Below are 19,127 nucleotides of genomic sequence, written 5' to 3' on the forward strand. Positions count from 1 at the left end.
GTAAAGCTCTGTCTCCTGTGCTCATTCCACACTTCCAAACATCTTTCCATCACTGTTCAAGAATGCAGTGATCACTCCCATTTTAAAAAAACAAAATTCTGACCCTAACTCTCTCTCAAATTACTGTCCTATCTCCCAGCTACCTTGCCCCTCCAAGCTACTGGAGAGACTTGCCTACACTCGCCTCACACACTTTCTTAACACCCACAACTTATTTAATCCACTTCAGTCAGGCTTTCGTTCCCAACACTCCACTGAGACAACACTGACTAAGGTAGTAAATGATCTGGTCACTGCCAAGGCTAAAGGCCATTATTCAATTCTATTTTTTCTAGATCTCTCAGCTGCCTTTGATACTGTTGACCACTCTCTTCTCATACAAACACTACAATCCATAGGTCTTCAAGACACAGCCCTTTCTTGGTTCTCATCCTACCTATCTAATCGCTCTTTCACTGTTCACTTTTCTGATTCTACCTCCACTTCGCTATCTCTATCAGTTGGAGTACCACAAGGTTCAGTATTAGGTCCTCTGCTTTTCTCAATATATACCACCTCTCTTGGCACACTAATCAGCTCTTTTGGTTTTCAGTATCATCTGTACGTGGACGATACTCAAATTTACCTATCCTCCCCAGATTTGTCACCATCTGTGCTGGTCCGTGTCACTGAATGTCTGTCTGCCATTTCATCTTGGATGTCATCTCACCACCTCAAACTTAATATATCCAAAACAGAATTAATTATATTTCCGCCAGCCAATAGCAGTTACCAACCTGATATCTCTATTACTGTTGACAACTCGACAATCAACCCCACCCCACAAGCTCGCTGCCTAGGTGTGATCCTTGACTCTGAACTGTCTTTTGTTCCCTACATTCAATCTGTCTCTAAATCCTGTTACATACATCTATGAAACATAGCCAACATTCGACCATATCTTACGCAAGACACTGCAAAAACTCTAATACACGCACTCATAATTTCCCGCATTAACTATTGCAATAGTCTCCTTATTGGTCTTCCCAAAAACAGGCTCTCCCCACTACAATCCATTTTGAATGCAGCTGCGAGGTTGATCTTTCTCACCAAATGTTCAGTGTCTGCTGATCCTCTGTCAGTCCCTCCATTGGCTGCCGGTCTTCTACCGTATTCAATTTAAAATACTTACACTCACACATAAAGCTATTAACCAAACCACACCAACATACATCTCTTCACTTATCTCAAAATATCTTCCAACCCGACATCTCCGTTCTGCACAAGATCTGCGTCTCTCATCTCCGCGCATTACTTGTTCCCATGCACAGTTACAGGACTTTTTTTGGCTGCACCCACCCTGTGGAATGCCCTCCCATGCACAATAAGACTTTCCACTAGTTTCCAAACATTCAAGCGTTCTCTGAAAACTCACCTCTTTAGACAAGCTTATCAGATTCCAGGACCGCCCACCTAACCTTTTATAGCTCCCTATCTAACTCTCTTCTTATAGTAAACACCTATCACATCTTCTCATTCTTCAATTAAACATTCTCCTAACCCTAGGCCAACTTTCCAGTGTGATTGGATTATACAGCCCACCAAGAATATCTGCAATTGGGCTCTACCAATTTGCAATATGTAGCACCTCTCCTTGTGTATCAACACCTATTTCCCTATAGATTGTAAGCTCTGTCAAGCAGGGCCCTCTTACCCTTATGTATGTCATGTATGTAAGTCTTTTACAACCCAGTATAATGTTAATCTTGATTCAAATTGTAAAACGCAACGGAATTTGCTGCGCTATATAAGAAACTGTTAATAAATAAATAATAAAATACGTGGGCAAAGGACCAAAAAATCCACATCTCAAGTGTGGAATCATTTCCACCCAAATCCGGACAACCTTTGCCAAGCCATTTCTAACCATTGCCATGTAACAGTGAGTAGAGGTAAGGACCTTAACCATCTTGGAACCACTTCCCTGTTACATCACTTGCAGCACATTCATCAAATTGGAAAGGGTATTGAAACTTTGGGGACAAAAAAACAAACAACAATCAGTCCAGTGTCAAAAAGCTGCTCCCTTCTATTTGGATCTAAGCACCTGCAATATCCCCCACCATCACCTGCATCATCATCAACATTCTCATTCATGATTGGAAGTAGTCCTACATCCAATATCATAAGTACTGACTCCTCTCCTATCCTTTGTTCCTCAGAAGGATCCTTGATTGTTATGCCTGCTGCTGCTCTTGGTATGAGTGGATCTTCATCCCAGAAGGGGACCAGGAAGAAGACTACTTTTAGTAGTTCAAGAAGTTCAACCAAACAATTGACTGTCACACATTCTTTGATTTGGCGAAAAAGTATGACGGCAAACACCTAGTTGCACAGCGGATTACTGATGCCATAACAACTATGCTGGTATTAGATGTGCATCCAGTATCCACCATTAATGATGTGGGTTTTACACAGTTAATGGAGGTCATGTTTGCCCGCTACCATGTCCTGTCTAGATTCCACTTCTCTAGAATAGCCATTCCCAATTTGTACAAAAACGTTATTAATGTCCTCCAAAATGCCATTGTGCCCACTGTCCACTTAACCACAGATATGTGGACAAGTGGGACAGGGCAAACTAAAGATTACATGACTGTGACAACCCACTGGCTAGGTGTATTGCCTCCAACAGTGCAAACAGCAGCAGCAGCTATCAAATGCCAGGCATACCGCTGAGACCCTCTTAGAAAAACTCTGGGAAATCATTGCAAAATGGCTTACCCCACTTGGACTCTCCTCAGGATTTGTGATTTCTGACAATGCCAGCAATATTGTGCGAGCATTACATGTGGGCAAATTTGAACACATCCCATGTTATGCTCACACAATTGATTTGGTGGTGCAACATTGTTTAAAAAATAACAGGGGTGTGGAGGAGATGCTCTCGGTGGCCCGAAAGATTTCAGGACATTGCCCTGCCATCAGCTGAAGCAAGAGGTAGTAACTAGGTGGAATTCTACCCTCTATATGTTTCAGTGGATGGAGGAGCAGAAAAAAGCCATCCAAGGCTACACTATGGCCTATGACATAGGGAAAGGAGCTGGAATATACGTTAGTCAAGCACAGTGGAGAATCATTTCCATGTTGTTCAAGGTTCTCAAACCCTTCGAACTTGACACACGTGAAGTTAGCTCAGACACTGCCAGCTTGAGTCAGGTCATTCCCCTAATCAGACTTTTGCAAAAGCAGCTGGAAAAACTGAAGGAGGAGCTGAAATGGAGTGATTCCACTAACTATGTGGGACTTGTAGATCAAGCCTTTCATTTGATTTGACAGGATCCCAGGGTCGTCAATCTCTTGAAATAAGATCACTATATTTTCCGACCATACTTGATCCTATGTTTAAGTCATACCTTGTGTCTTTCTTTCCGATGGACATAAATCTGAAAAGATGCAAAGAGCTGGTGGTGAAAAAATTGTCAGCTCATGTGGACACGGCAGCATCTCGTCCTTCAGTTTCTACAGCTGCCAGGAAAAAACATTTTCCTAAGAGACCCACTGCTGGTGGTGATGCAGATCAGTCAGCAAAAACTAATGAGATCTCGTTGGGTCTGAAAGAACTGCCTACAATGAGTGACATGTCTACCATGACTTTGTATGATATGGTCACCATTCAGAGAATGGTGGATGACTATTTTAGGGATAGCATCTAAATAGGCATGTCAGACAGTCCGTTTCACTACTGGCAGGAAAAAGAGGCAATTTGTAGTCCCTTTCACAAACTGGCTTTGCTGTACTTAAGTTTCCCACCCTCCAGTGTGTACTCTGAAAGAGTTTTCAGCACAATGATCAGTGATTGTCGTAGGAAGTTACTTCCCCAAAATGTGGAAAAGATGATGTTCATCAAAATTAATTACAAATTCCATGAGGAAGACCTTTACCAGCACTTAAGGCCAAAAAATACAGCAGCATCTGTAATGGTGGATTCCAGTGGGGACAAATTCATATTGTGTGAAGAAGAGGAGGATGCGCACACTGATGGGGATGTTGACGATGGCGATGACAGCATTGAATAATCTATTGTATTGTAAAGCCAGTTTGTGTATGGGATCATTGTTACCAATGTCCACTGCGCATTGGCAGCTTGTTTTGTGGGGTGTCCAAACAAACCAATCACATCAGCCACAAGTGGCAGTCCCTGTCTCTGAAGTGATTGGTTTGTTAAACTGTGAATGTCCTGTTTCATATATACAACATAAGGGTGGGTTGGAGGGCCCAAGGACAATTCCATCTTGCACATTTTTCCTTTCCATTATGTGCTGGTTGGGGCATTCCTGTCTAACATTTTTAATGTTATGGTTTATGAATGTCCAGAAATTGTAATGGTCACAGACAGCATCTCCTGCATGCCTCTTTCATTTTTTTTAAAGAAAATTCTGAACCAATTGCTGCTTGTTGTGTCAACCTGACGGCACAAGTCGCACAACAGTGACATTCAGCCAAGAGCTCTCAGCCCTTACGGCTGCTCCATGGCCCAAAGGCCGCGTCCTTCTTCACTGCCCAAAGCCCACCTGTCGTCACTCCTCACCAGACCTCAAGGCTGTAATGGCCACAAATTGCCAAGAGTTCCAGGCCTCAAGGTTGTTGAAGGACTAATCATAGCTCTGTATTCCACTACTACTCAGCCTGGAGGCTGCATCAACAATTAACTGTCAACTATCAATTCTTCAGCCAGTGGCTGCACCAATTATCAATTCTTCAGCCAGGGGCTGCACCAACTATCAAGTATCAACTCTTCTTACTTCAGCCAGTGGCTGCACCAACTATCAACTATCAATTCTTCAATCCTCAAGGGGTACCCCAGCCATCATCTTTGAACAGTCCTCAACTCTATTTATCACTCAGTTTTGAGCCAGATAGCTGGATGCAACCTTTTGGCCCTTAACTAGATGGAAAAAAAAATCAATATTGTGAGCTGTGTTGTGGTCAAAATTGAGTGGAAACTAATGGAAATAAATGTTACTGAGGTTAATAATACTGTAGGAACATAAAAGGCCAATTTTATGTGATTTTAGCTGTTTTTATGAGTTTATAAAAAAAAATCCAGATCCAAAATCAAAACCGAAAAATAAAACACAGAGGTGAGGTTTTGGCAAAACCAATCCAGATCCAAAACCAGGGGAGATCCAGAGCCAAAACCAAAACCAAAACACGGAGTCAGCGCACATCTCTACTGTCAATACCTACCTTTTGAAACTTTCCACATTGTGCAATACAATACAGCCATCAGTCTATTGTCACTTGCTCAGATTAAAGCAGTTGCTCCTAGACACACTTGTAAGATCATACCAGGACAGTTCTACAGTTCAGTTGCATAACCACACAGTGGGAATGTCTTTCAGCTGCACCTATCTGGATCCCCATCAAGCAATGTCTGTCTCCATGCCAGATATTATACTGGTAAATAGGATTCCTTCACATTAATCTTTTGGATCTCCAATATTATTGTGCAGTTTTAGGACTTGAGCAAACTTTTTCTGTCTGGACTACACTTGATGTCAGATTCTGAGATTCGTTTAGACTCAGAACTAGAACCACTGAGCTAGATTGGCTGTTGCTGGAGTAATGAAGTGAAGTGGTTGTTGGAATATTGCAACAGACTGACTCATTTATTAAGCAGACTTAAGCTGGGTACACACTGACAGAAACATTGGGCGATCAATTGATCGGCCAATATATCTGCTGCCCCTCGGCCAGTGTGTACCCGCGATATCGCATTGGCTGTGCTGCACAGCCGATGGACAGATATGTCTGCAGACATATCTGTCCATAGGCAAGAGTTTTGTCGGGTGGTATGCAGACCGCCCATACACACACAGCGGCAGCCGCGAGGAGGGGGGTGGGACATGCCCCTGACCCACCCACAGGCCACCAGGTCCCGCCCCCCGGCTGCCGGGACCTGAGGGCACAAGCAGATGATGGCCGTTCAGTGTATATGAATGACCATCATCTGCAGATATATCTCTCAGGTGTGTACCCACCTTTGCAGTATGTTGATCATCGCGAATTGTAAAAGCACTGGCAGCTATTTATAATAACAGTAAAAGAAAAAACTAAGGGGAGGTGCTAATTAATTAATTGAAAAAACATAACAACTAGCAGCAAAACAAAAACAGATCTTGTGCCAGCTCTAATAAACCAACATGAAATTTTAGACAATAGTTTTGCACTCTTAACCTTACAAATGAATTTCAGATCAAATAAACAATCTTTTTACTCCTACACCTATAATTGCATATGGTAGAAAGAATAAGCAAGGTGCCAGTCTCTGGAATAAAAATGACTTTATAAATCATTGTCCTAAAAATACATTTAGACTTACAGCAAGTAAATCACAACATAAAAATGCATATAATACATTAATATACTTTTACTGATCATCCACTGTAAAACTTCCTGTACAGTATGTCCCTTTGCATGATACAAAATAAAACAATGGCCACTTGTATATATATATCACTCCTACTAGAAGATGTCAGTTATTCACTTTAAGAAATACCTCTCATGCACCAATATTGGAAAGTTTATACAGATTTTTGTTGGTTAGCTGCAGTAGTATAGCATAAAGTCATGAATTATTTTCCGCTATAAGGCTCCACGTTGTATCCACATATAAGATGCCTGTTTATTTTTGGTCACTCATATGGGTCACAGTATTACATCCTTATGGCCAGAATGACAACATTGATTTTGAGTCTTTTGCCTAGGGTCAGGAATTGGCTGACCCCAAGACTCCATGCTGGTTGTTTTTAGGGGGGTTCAAGGTCAGTCAGTAGACATTTTGGTCATTTATTAATAGGCATAGGTTTATTCAATATACTGTATCCTACTTGTATGTCCTCTCTTTATCTTTTTCATCTACTTTAGTTCCGTATTGGAGGTGATGTAGTACTGTTGTGCTGGATTTTGTTCCATCATACAGTGTGAGCTGTTCCATTATCTAAGTGTATATTAATACAGTGTTATATTTGATCCATTTAACATATACCGGTTATGGCCCTGGTGTAGTGACATGCTTTTAGTCTTTCTCATGACATCAGTGAGGTTAGGTTAATTACTCAAATACATTGGGAAACGTGAGGATTAAGTTCACCTCAATTTATGTATCAGCAGGACATATAGTGAATTTGGTATATGATTGGTTTAGAGAATATGAGACCAGGGATCGAATCCCAAGAGGGATCATTAGGTTATATTTTGGTTTTCAACTATGAAGTTTGATATAAGCTGTGACTGATCCCTCAATATTATTTTTCATGTGGGACTTTTTAGACCATATCAGTATTGACAGTTTATAGCATTTTGGGCAGCGCTAAGACACCCAATACGGAACCTTGGAGAGGTAAGTTTTAGAAAATATGGGTGCAGGGTGTGTGGTGTAGGCCCCTCCTGGACTCAAGGGCCCGTGAGCACCGCACACCCTGCACCCATTATAGATATGCCCCTGACTGGATAAGTGACAATGGCTAGAAATAAATTTCAAAGAAATCCATTTGCATTTTGTAGCAACAATGGAGGTCAATTCAGAGAACACAAAGTAGAACACTTGCTAAGACAACTCGGCATAGCGGCTCGCCCCCCCAAACATTTCAATGGAGTGGCAGCTGAGGACTATCAGGGCTGTGCAGCTTTATAGTAATAGGCTGCACAGCCCCTGCACCGCATGGAGGAGGTGTAATGTGCAGTCTTTAAGTTAAAACACTGCACATTACACTTCCTCCGTGTGGTGCAGGGTCTGTGCAGCCTGTTACTATAAAGACCCTGAACAGTCCGCGTCCATCTCTTAGGTCAGATTGATGGGAGGGGAGGTGCGGTGCCAAACAACTTTATGCTGCCCCAAACATAAAATCGTTCCAACTCCCTGTGCAAACCAGATAGCAAAGATACAGAGAGTATGGCAGATGAAGTAAGGTGCTCAACCAGAGAAAATAAAGGTAAAGAACCTGTGTGCCTTTCATCTAAAGCTAACACAGTTGAGATGCGTGGGAGGTGTTATCTGACTTGCCAGGAGAGATTGACAGATGGATAGAGGCAGCAAAAGAAGAAATTAATCCATGCATGACAACCAGACATGAACCTTGGCTGGGCTGTCAGCAGGAAGAGAAACCAAGGGCTGCCAGTGGACATGATCGGGGATATTCTCACCAGGCCATTGGCAGGAGAGAGACATTGCAGACTATCTGAATAAATTGGTCTCTTGAAGAAAACTATAAAACTGTCTCAGAGAGCCAATCAGAGTGCAGCCCTTGCCCAGCAGCAGTCACTCACACAGCAGAGACACACTCTCTCACTGTCAGTGTCAGCTGTGTCTCTGCTCCTCACTGCCTGGCTGTAACACACTGGACTCACTTCAGTGGCCTCCCCACCAGTGCCGGGCATGATAAACTCCGGAGCCTTACTGTATATGTTAACAGCAGTGCTGCTAGCTACACTAGGGAGAATACAGTATGTATGTTGCTCCGGGCCCCGTTCGAGCCACACGCTGATCCCACCCCATGCCAACCGCTGCAGGGTTTTTTGCACATGCACAAATCATATGAATAGTTTTTACCATAGAATACTGTTGATGTGACGGTTAGTTACCATCACATCAAAACTTTCAATGGTGGAAGTCCAGCCATCATTTGATGGTGAGCTTCCAATGTCCATCCCTACTCCCTACCTACTAGAAAATAATATTTTATAAGTCAGAATACTTGAAAATAGTGCCAGCCGATCTTAGAAGCACACGCGGCAAAGATGCCATTTTGTGGCAAATTGCAATATTTTGACCTTTTCTTTGGGGGGGGGGGAGGACCCTCTCTTAAACATCTACCCCGAAGTTTTGTATCTGAGTTCAACTAAAGCATTTTCACCTAAAAACAACTTCATTGCCAAAATATGTACCCCAAAACCGTGGCTTCACCTGATTATAAAATATCCTAATTTGTGTCAAAATTTCAAAACTTCAATTGTCCGCTGGGGATAGTAAAAATTATTCACCCGAGCTGAAATTTTGCACACAAGTCCAAGTACTGTGATGCCTCAGGCCATACCCTTAGTGTGTATCCATAACACAAGTACTGTGACGTCTTAGGCCATACCTTTAGTGTGTATCCATAACACAAGTACTGTGACGTCTTAGGCCATACCTTTAGTGTGTATCCATAACACAAGTACTGTGACGTCTCAGGCCGTACCCTTAGTGTGTATCCCTAACACAAGTACTGTGATGACTCAGGCCGTACCCTTAGTGTGTATCCGTAACACAAGTACTGTGACGTCTCAGGCCATACCCTTAGTGTGTATCCATAACACAAGTACTGTGACGTCTTAGGCCATACCTTTAGTGTGTATCCATAACACAAGTACTGTGATGTCTCAGGCCGTACCCTTAGTGTGTATCCGTAACACAAGTACTGTGATGCCTCAGGCCGTACCCTTAGTGTGTATCCGTAACACAAGTACTGTGATGCCTCAGGCCGTACCCTTAGTGTGTATCCGTAACACAAGTACTGTGATGTCTCAGGCCATACCCTTAGTGTGTATCCATAACACAAGTACTGTGACGTCTCAGGCCGTACCCTTAGTGTGTATCCGTAACACAAGTACTGTGACGTCTCAGGCCGTACCCTTAGTGTGAATTCATTACACAAGTACTGTGACTCCTCAGGCCGTACCCCAGTGTGTATCCATAACAAAAGTACTGTGATGCCTCAGGCCGTACCCTTAGTGTGTATCCGTAACACAAGTACTGTGATGCAGCAGGCCATACCCCAGGCTTGCCTACCCTCCCGATTTGGCCGGGAGCCTCCCGATTTTCGGGTGCCGCTCCCGGCCCCCCGGAAAGGCAGGCAAGCCTCCCGGAAGCTTGAGACCCTCCCCACCTCCCCCCTGACAAAAACGGAAACCCCCGCAGCGGGGGACCCGGTGACGCGATTCGTGCAGAATGGCCCCGCCCCCTGCTTCACAATGCTGAAAATAATAGCATTGTGAAGAGGGGGCGGAGTCACGATGACGCGATCGTGCGTCCCCGCCCCCATCCCCGCCCTCAGTGTGCCACCAAATGGCCGCCCCCACCCTGGCTCCGCCCCCAATGGCCGGCCCCGCCCCCTGCTATTAGCCGACAATCAGCTCCCTCCCGGAAGGCTGGAGCTGATTGTCGGCAAGTATGCCATACCCTTAGTGTGAATTCATTACACAAGTACTGTGACTCCTCAGGCCGTACCCCAGTGTGTATCCATAACAAAAGTACTGTGATGTCTCAGGCTGAATCCCAGTTTATATCCATAATGTGAGTACAGTAACACCGCAGGCCTTACCCTTTGTGTGTTTTAGTAGTTTAATAAACTGCCATACTGTCTGCCACTGCAGTGCCACTCTGTATCCTAGATGTGCCATGTTGGAAGCTGAACTGCCACATGTTTGTGATGCCCACTGCTGTCGCTTAGCTTAGTCAGCCAACTAGCTTGGTGCAACTTTTCGGCCTAAACTGGATGAAATCAAAATTGTGAGCTGTGAGGAGGTCAAAACTGACTGGAAATTAATGTTATTGCGGTTAATAATACTATAGGAACAAAATTATGTGATTTCAGCTGTTTTTATAATATTTTAGAAAAAAGATGCAGATCCAAAACCAAACCAAAACCAAAACACGCAAGGGTTGTTTTGGCAAAACCAAATCCAGATCCAAAACATGAAGAAGATACAGATCCAAAACTAAAACCAAAACATGGGGGTCTCTCTATATTATAAGGGCATAGTCATGCCCTTATATTAAGGCTGGTGTTTAAGGGGCTACACCTCAAAAGCTATTAAAGATACCGAGCTGAAATTTGGAAAGGACTGGTAGAACTGTTGCTCGGTGCTGCTCAAGGCAAAAAATAAAAAATGAGGAATTGGGAGTAATCTAAAGTTCCAAATGTCAGTTTTTTCTGACACTCTCAGTCAGGACCACTTTTCTGCTGTTCTCTATGGGGGATTTTTGGGAAGGCATAAGTCAGGGTACAGGGCGAATTTAGACTTGGGGTTTGTTTTATTATGTAGCTCTTGTTCCAGGGTAGGGTATCTTTGGGTTTTAGGTAATTGAGAAAGTTACAGTTTTTAAACTATTATCTCACAATTGCTCCATTATAGAGATAGGAAGCTTCAATTTGTTGCGCAGCCTCAGTAGGTGCCTCCAGCAAGTGTGGCTTCACTTGGATGCACCAAGATGGCTGGCCAGTGTGGGTGGTACCGGCGGTGGGACCCATTAGAAAGAAGCGGCCATTAGCTGCAGCTGGTACCAGGGGGGGGGGTAGCAGGCATTAGCGGTGGTGGTGTGGACCCAGTCCTGGTGGTGCTAAACACAGGAAAAATTATGTAGAGGTCCCCTGTATTAAGCACAACCAGCACTGGGCTGTTCAGAAACAGTTCTACTGTACTTGCCAAAATATGGGGGACATATGATGTAGGGCTCTGAGCCGGTCCTGGTTCTGGAAATCAGGGGGAAAAAATGCATAGGGTTCACCTGTATGTACCAGAACCTAATTTTTTCTAGTGGCAGGCTAATGCCACAGCCAGGGAAGCCATTTCACTGGGTTCCCCAGCCGTAGCATCAACCCTGACCACTAGTCAGCCCACGCTGGGGATCCCTGGTTTGCTGTGGAGCCCCCAATAAAGGGGTCCCCTTTTCCAGGGCACCCCAGACTGATAGCCTGGGGCTATCCTCAGCCCCCCTGGGTGGAAGGTGCTGGGTTCATTGTGAATAGTGTGGTGCATTTGTTGATAATAAAAATATTGTCTTTTGCTGTTGAACTGCGGGACCCAGCAAGCCTCCCACGCATGCTGGTACTTGGAGAACCACAAGTACCAGCATGTGGGGCATTACAGGCCCACTGGTACCTGTAGTACCACAGCAAAAGAAATATTAAAATACACACAATACACACACACCATTGAAAGTAAACGTTTATTAAACACATACATGCACACACACATGTACAGACACATGCACACACTATCTCACATATTCACCTAATATCCCTGAAGCCAATCATGTCCACTTATCCAAGTATATAATCCATAGGGTACCTGTGATTAAAAAAAATCCATACTCACCTGTTCCTATGGTGAATCAGGTCTTTTTCATTCCATGTAGCATCTCCGGTCTTGGCAAAAAAAAAAAATGAAGTACGGAGACCCACGAACATTAGTACTGTCCTCTACCCAAATGACAGCTCAGCCGTAGGATTTCACTATAGAAATCCCGGTGCTGAGCGTTCATTGGCTGAGAGAGGCGAGCCTTCTGCCTCTCAGCCAATTATGATGAACCACGAAAGTAACTTAAGGTTACTTCCGTGCCCATTTCAAAATTTGCGCCTCAGAACCATATTTAAAATATAGAGATGGCCGTCATCTCCCCGCCCCCTCGGCTGGCTTATATAAGCCAGCATGAGGCAACGGCATGGCAGTCCGTCGGCGAGGAGGCAGCAGTGAAGAGCTGCTGTAGGAAGAAGATGCAGGGGAAGTCCTGGATGGGCGGCACCCTCCAGGTAAAGATGCCGTGGAAGTCCTGGGGAAGAGCTTAAAGTCTGCTGGCCCCCAGATGAAGGTGTAGAAAAATAATTTATTAAAACAAACGATGTTCTTGTCTCCTTTATGCCCCGCTTGCTGGTACTTGTGGTTCTCCAAGTACCAGCATGCAGGGGAGGCTTGCTGGGACCTGTAGTCCTACTGCAAAAGACCATATTTAATCTTTGATATGCACCACATTATACACAAGGAACCCTGCACCCACCGGCTAAGAGTGCCGGGGATAGGGCACCCCTTCATGGGGGGGTCCTTAGCTCCCCAGGGATCCCTGGCCTGGGCTGACTAGTGGTCAGAGGTGATGCTATGGCTGGGGCACCCTGGCTGTGGCATTACCACCCCCCCACTATAAAGGGTCCGGTGCTGGTTCTGGTAAGAATACAGGGGAACCCTACACATTTTTCCCCATGTATTTCCAGAACCAGGACTAGCTAAGAGCCCAGTGCTGGTTGCTCTTAATACAGGGGACCTTTATGTTGTTTGTTCCATGTATTTTGGCAAACAGGACTGGTCCTGAAAAATGCGGTGCTGGTTGTGCTTCATACAGGGGACCCCTATATTGTTTGCCCCATGTATTTAGCACAACCAGTACTGGGTCTCCAAAGCCTGGGACTGGTTGAGCTGGGGAGGAAGGGGATTACACCATTTTGTTCCAATACTTTTATTCTTTTTCTAACACAGCTGTACAGACAGATTTCACTGATGCGTCCATGCATCTGTGTCTTTTATCACAGGTGCTTGCCGCACAGATCGCACTAATCCATGCGGGCATCTGTGTTTTGATGCATGCAGGGATACTAGGTGAGTATTTGAGATAGTGAGTGTGCATGTATGTGTTAATAAACTTTTACTTTCATGGTGTGTGTGTAATGTATTTTTTATATGTCTTTTGCCATGGAACTACAGGTACCAGTGGGCCCATAATGCCCCGAATGCTGGTACTTGGTGTTCTCCAAGCAAAGACAATATTTTTACTATTATCAATTGCACCACACTACATAATCAACCTGGCACCCACCTGCCAGGGGTGCTGGAGATAGCCCCAGGCTATCAGTCTAGACCTGGGGGGCCCTGGAGTGGGGGACCCCTTTATTGGGGGGTCCCCACCTCCCCAGAAATCCCTGGGCTGGGCTGACTAGCAGTCAGGGTTGACGCTTTGGTGGGAGAACCCAGTAAAATGGCTCCCCTGGCTGTGGCATTAGCCCCCCACTAGAAAAAGTCTGGTGCTGATTCTGGATACTATAGGGGGACCCTACACTTTTATCCCCTGTATTTCCAAAACCTGGACCAGATCAGCTGAGCCCAGTGCTGGTTGTGCTAAATACAGGGACCCCTATGTCTTTTGTCCACGGTATTTTGGCAACCAGGACTGGCTCTGAAATGCCCGGTGCTGGTTGTGCTTAATAGAGTGGACCCCTATCTCATTTGTCCCCTGTATTTTCACAACCAGGACCGGCGGTGCAAATCCCGGGACTAGTTGTGCTTTAGTGAGGAGGGTGGGGACACAACATTTTTTTTTTTATTATTTTCACTTGTTTTAATTTTTTTAACACATAGATGCATGGACGTATCTCACTGATTCATCCATGCATCTGTATTTTATTGATTTTTATTCTCAAATGCAAGCCACAAGGATCGCACTGATCCATGCGTGCATCTCTGAATCATTTATTTTACACACTACATCATGAATCTCTATCTTTAGAACTTGCATGATAGTTCTTATGTCAAAATGTGCTGTTTAAGCAGCATATCATATCCTGGAGTGCCGTGGAGTGTTCAAGGGAAATCATTCATGATTTTGCAATGTGAGCACATCATTGTATGTGTAGGGGCCTTAAGAAGCAGTTCGGCATTGGGACCATCAGTGCCAGTGAGCCCCTCTGTTCCCTGCTGCTGCCCCTGTGCATTGCCCTGCTTCTGCTTCTGCTCCGCACCCCTGCTGCTACTCCTGTGCACTGCCCTACTGCCCACATGCCAGCAGCCTGCCCCCATGGCCGTCACTTTCTCTGCACCCCCGAAACACTCCTGTGGGCTGTCCCCTCCAACACCAGAGCTAGTGTACCATTTTGTTGTTCTCCCCTCCCCCTAAAAAAGCAATGAAATTCCTTACAGTTTCTCATGTCCCATTAAGGCTTCTTAGACTTTTTAAACTTAAAAAAGCAATGAAATTATGATCATTTAGGCTGACGCCTTAATGGACATGTTCCTTGCGCAATACAGAAATGGAATGCTATCACACCCTGTGACAGAGTGAGATTGCAGTCACTCACAAAATGATGGAGCTGCTAATTCACAGAATTGTGTGCTCATTGGAATTTTGTGAGCGACAGCAATCTCACTCTGTGAGAGTTCTGATTCTGCAGTTAACCAAAGGGTGTGATGGTATACCATTTCTTTATTGCACAAGGAACACGTCGATTTAGGTGTCAGTCTTAATGATCAGAATTTTATTGCTTTTTTAAGTTTGAGTGGCAGAAATGCAGTAGGTTTTGTGAAAGTTCAGATCATATCTATAAAGCCTTAATGGGACATGTAAAACCGTAAGATTTTTGTCTATGGAATATATATACACACATTAGGTGAAGTACCCGGCATTGTTTAAATCTTCAAGTTATTAAGCTTTATTATGTGATGTAGTCCAAATCTATCCAGTAAAAGGCCCAGAACAGACACCCTGGGTTCTGCCTGGTACACTCTGCCATGAGGTCCGACCAGGACCCCAACCACTCCATTGGCATCCAAAACCAATTGCCACCCACCTGTGAAGATTTCATCCAAATCCATCCAATGGAAGGCCCAGAACAGGCTCTCTGGGTCTGGCCAGCATTCCTAGGTCAAAGTTCTGCCCAGCATACACCAACGAAAGTTCCAACTGGGACCCTAACCCCTAAAACCTGGCTAGGATCCAACTGGACCACCTCACATTGGTTTCATCCCAATCGGTGAAAGGGTGTCGAATGCATAACCAGAAAGAAAAATGGTAAAAAAAAATAATATATATATATATATATATATATATATACATATATATAGTGAGCCACTTTAGTGGGAAGAAGCACACACACCGGCAGTTTTGCAGGGTACTGTAAAAGTGGTCTTTATTCTCTCCCAGTGGTATACATAGCCTGATTCAGAGATGTATGCTAACACGATTGTTAGCGCACATGTTCGATGTTTGGAGGACTGCGCATGTGTAGCAGGTGTACTGCGCATGTGCAGCCCCCTGACTGCGAGCCAGCTTGCAGTGTGTCCCAGCTGCAGCCTGATTGACAGGCTGTGGCATTTGGGAGGCAGAGCAGCAAAGTTTCCATTTTCCTATAAGGACAAGGCCAGGGTCTGCGTGGGTGCATGCAGAATTCCTGGCCTCGTAAGCTGCCAGTACTCGGCCAAGCTGTGGAAAGCTTTAGCTCCTGCAGTCTGGCCAATGGAACATCGACCGTTTCGATGGTGACCAAAGGGGACCCCAGACTGTGACCTAGGTCGCAGCACTGGGATCATGCAAATGCAGCAAGGAGGTGTGTGACACCTCCTTCTGCATTTGCATTTTAAATTGACAGAATTGCACAGCTGCTTGTGTGCGGCTGTGCAATTCCGTCCATCTCTGAATCAAGCCCACAGTGTTGAACCTGTTGGTATCTTTTTTGTAACATGTTGCTCAGGTCCTGTTGTTCACCTTGCTCAGCACAAACTCCCTAATGCTTCCTAGTTTTCCACAGGCCTGTGTCGAAGCTGGATAATTGGCTGAGACAGAATCAGTTTAAAATTAGATCGGAGCGACGCCATCTTGCAAATGGCGACAAGACTCCATCTTAGAAATAGGTCACACAGCACCATTTTGTCAAAACCACATAGAACACAAAACACAACGCTAAATTGCTAATAGATAGCAATTTGTCAACACCACATAGTACACAAAACACAACGCTAAATTGTTAATAAACAGCACGGCCAGCTTTTTAACAATCTTCCCCAAACACATACCGACAGTGTTTAACATACATAAAAATGACTTTCCAACACATTAAAATCACTACAGACTTAAATAATGAATAGTAGCAAATTAGTGGTGTTTTCCCTGCATTCACATTAACACATACATGCGATGTTAAACAGTGCACAACGCAATATAGCTAACTATTAGCACGTTCAGCTTTTTAACGATCCTTACACAACCAATCCCGACTTAGGGCCTGATTCAGAGCCGGAGGCAAAACTGTGTTCGCCTGCAGTAGGTACGACCGTCAAAATGTCAAATCAAGCGCTCGCACATGTGGTCGCTCGTAGTGAGTCTTCCGCCTCATATTTCCCCAACCCCTCCTCTAGCTAACGAGCGTCCGAAATAGCGAGCGCTCTACTAATTTTTTGTTGATGTGTTCGCTCACACAAGTACTACCGGAAGTAGGCCTGTCATTTGTCGATTGCCTTGTTTCTCGTTCCGTGAATCGGTTGGTGCCAATCATTACCTTAATTTACTTAATTGTTGGTCGAATGTTTTCAATCTTGTTTGTTTTTTGAACGTCAATAAACTTTATTGTTTGTTTTGTGTACAATTTGTTCCGTAGATTTGGTCTGCTTTTAAGGGCAAACTTGTTGTTTCTTTTAATTCCACAGACTGTTTATTTGTTTTTGTTTTTTTTTATTTGGTTTATAATATAGAAAATCTTTTTTTTTTTTTTTTTTTTCGGATTGTTGCTAACGCACCAAAATGCATCAAGCCAATCCTACGTCACAATATATTTTTATGGGTTGTTCACATGACTCACACATTAACCAATAGGATTGTTCATGTTATTTCTGAAAGTACATTAGCCAATCAAAATTTAGGGGTCCCTGTAATAAAACTGATGTGTGTAAAAAAAAAAACATTGCCATCATGAGAACCAGTGCTTTTACACGGCGTGAGCTGCTGGTGCTCGCCAAAGTCATGGATAGCCGGATAACGGATAGGCCACCCCCGTCACCAACATCCTAAAGCGACGGGCGTATGCTGAGGTGCGGTGGAGGCTGCGTACTTTGGGGTATCGCCGGACCATCAGACAATTGGAGCGCCATTGGTCCGATTTGCGGCGCAGGTCCCCGCACCTGCTTGCGCATCTTCGGATGAGGATCCGTCAGCGTAAGTGTATATTTGAATGTTTAAATATCTATGTCAATCTTATTTTTATTTTTGTCTATGCTAATGTAAATTTGCATTAATGCGTGTGCATGTGTGCAGTATGCGTTTTTATTTTGCTAAATGAGATCTTGTTAATGTAAATTTATTGCTTTTTTGGGGGGGGGTTAATGTTTTACATTTCAAATTTTTTTTGCAATACATATTTGGTAATATTCCAAACTATACATCATTTAGGTCAGGAGCGGAGGCAGAGACGTCATCGGAGGCCTGCCCGACCCCACTCCCCAACTCCCACCATGTCCTCCCCTGCCCACTCCTCCCAAATTTCTCCACCCTCCCCTGACCTGGACATCCCTCTTTCAAATCCCTCTCCTAGACCCCAATCCCAAATTTCCCCTCCCTCCCCTGTCCTCCCCATCCACATTTCCACACCCTCCCCTGATCCACCCACTCTTTTTTCAACTCCCTCCCCTTTATCCCCATCTCAAATAACCCCTGCTTATTCCTCAATCCATTGGCCGACATCTTCTGAGGAGGAGGATCTTGCCCAACCTGTCCCTGTTCCTGAAGCTGCAGGTAATTTGTTTTACATGTGTGCAAGTAATTTCTGAAAAGGTGCCCTATATGCATACACTGTGGTATCCTGGAATACAATCTAAGGGCATTACCAATTTGAACAATTATGTGGGGGGTTTTTTGGACATTCATCACATGGTTTTTTTAATTTGGTTTAAATGTAAAATTTAAGGTCCATTTTTAACATTACAATGTCTTCCATTTTTTATTAAATTTTGGGGTGTACAACAAAATGTTTTTGTTTTTTTGGGGGGTGTTTTCTACATTCTTCTTTACCAAATTAATTTTTTCATGACCACAAATGCCACAGCCCAATACAAGTTTCTTGTTGCTTTTTTTAATTTGTTGTATTAAATCAAAATACAAATTGTGTAAGGATTATTTCAGATGCCAAAGTGATTGTTCAACCCACTATTCTCATGTTGTTGCTTCTTTTTTTGGGGGGGGCAATTGGTAATTTAGGATATTTCTTTTAACCACAACATTTTGATCAAAAATTTTGCATGGTATGTTAATTATTTTTCATAATAAATAATACTGTCCTTTTTTTGATTTAAAAAAAAAAAAGTATATTAATACACAGATTTCTCTTTCAACAGAGCCAAGGATGTGGGATCATGTGATTTTGGCTGAACTCCACAATATGCGTGGCCATTTGATACACATTCTTGTGGCCATGAACCATTTGGTGTCCTTATTGCGCCATTAATATTGTTTTTGTGTTGATTTTGTTATTAAAATTTTTTACATTCAAAAAATCTAATTTATTGCCTCAAACATTAGCTACCAAGGACAATCAATTTGTTTGCATGTGTTAAATGTTTTTTGCTTCATTTTTTTG

This window comes from Taudactylus pleione, unplaced genomic scaffold (assembly GCF_031769625.1).
Source record: "Taudactylus pleione unplaced genomic scaffold, aTauple2 ptg000266l, whole genome shotgun sequence".
Classification (NCBI taxonomy): domain Eukaryota; kingdom Metazoa; phylum Chordata; class Amphibia; order Anura; family Myobatrachidae; genus Taudactylus; species Taudactylus pleione.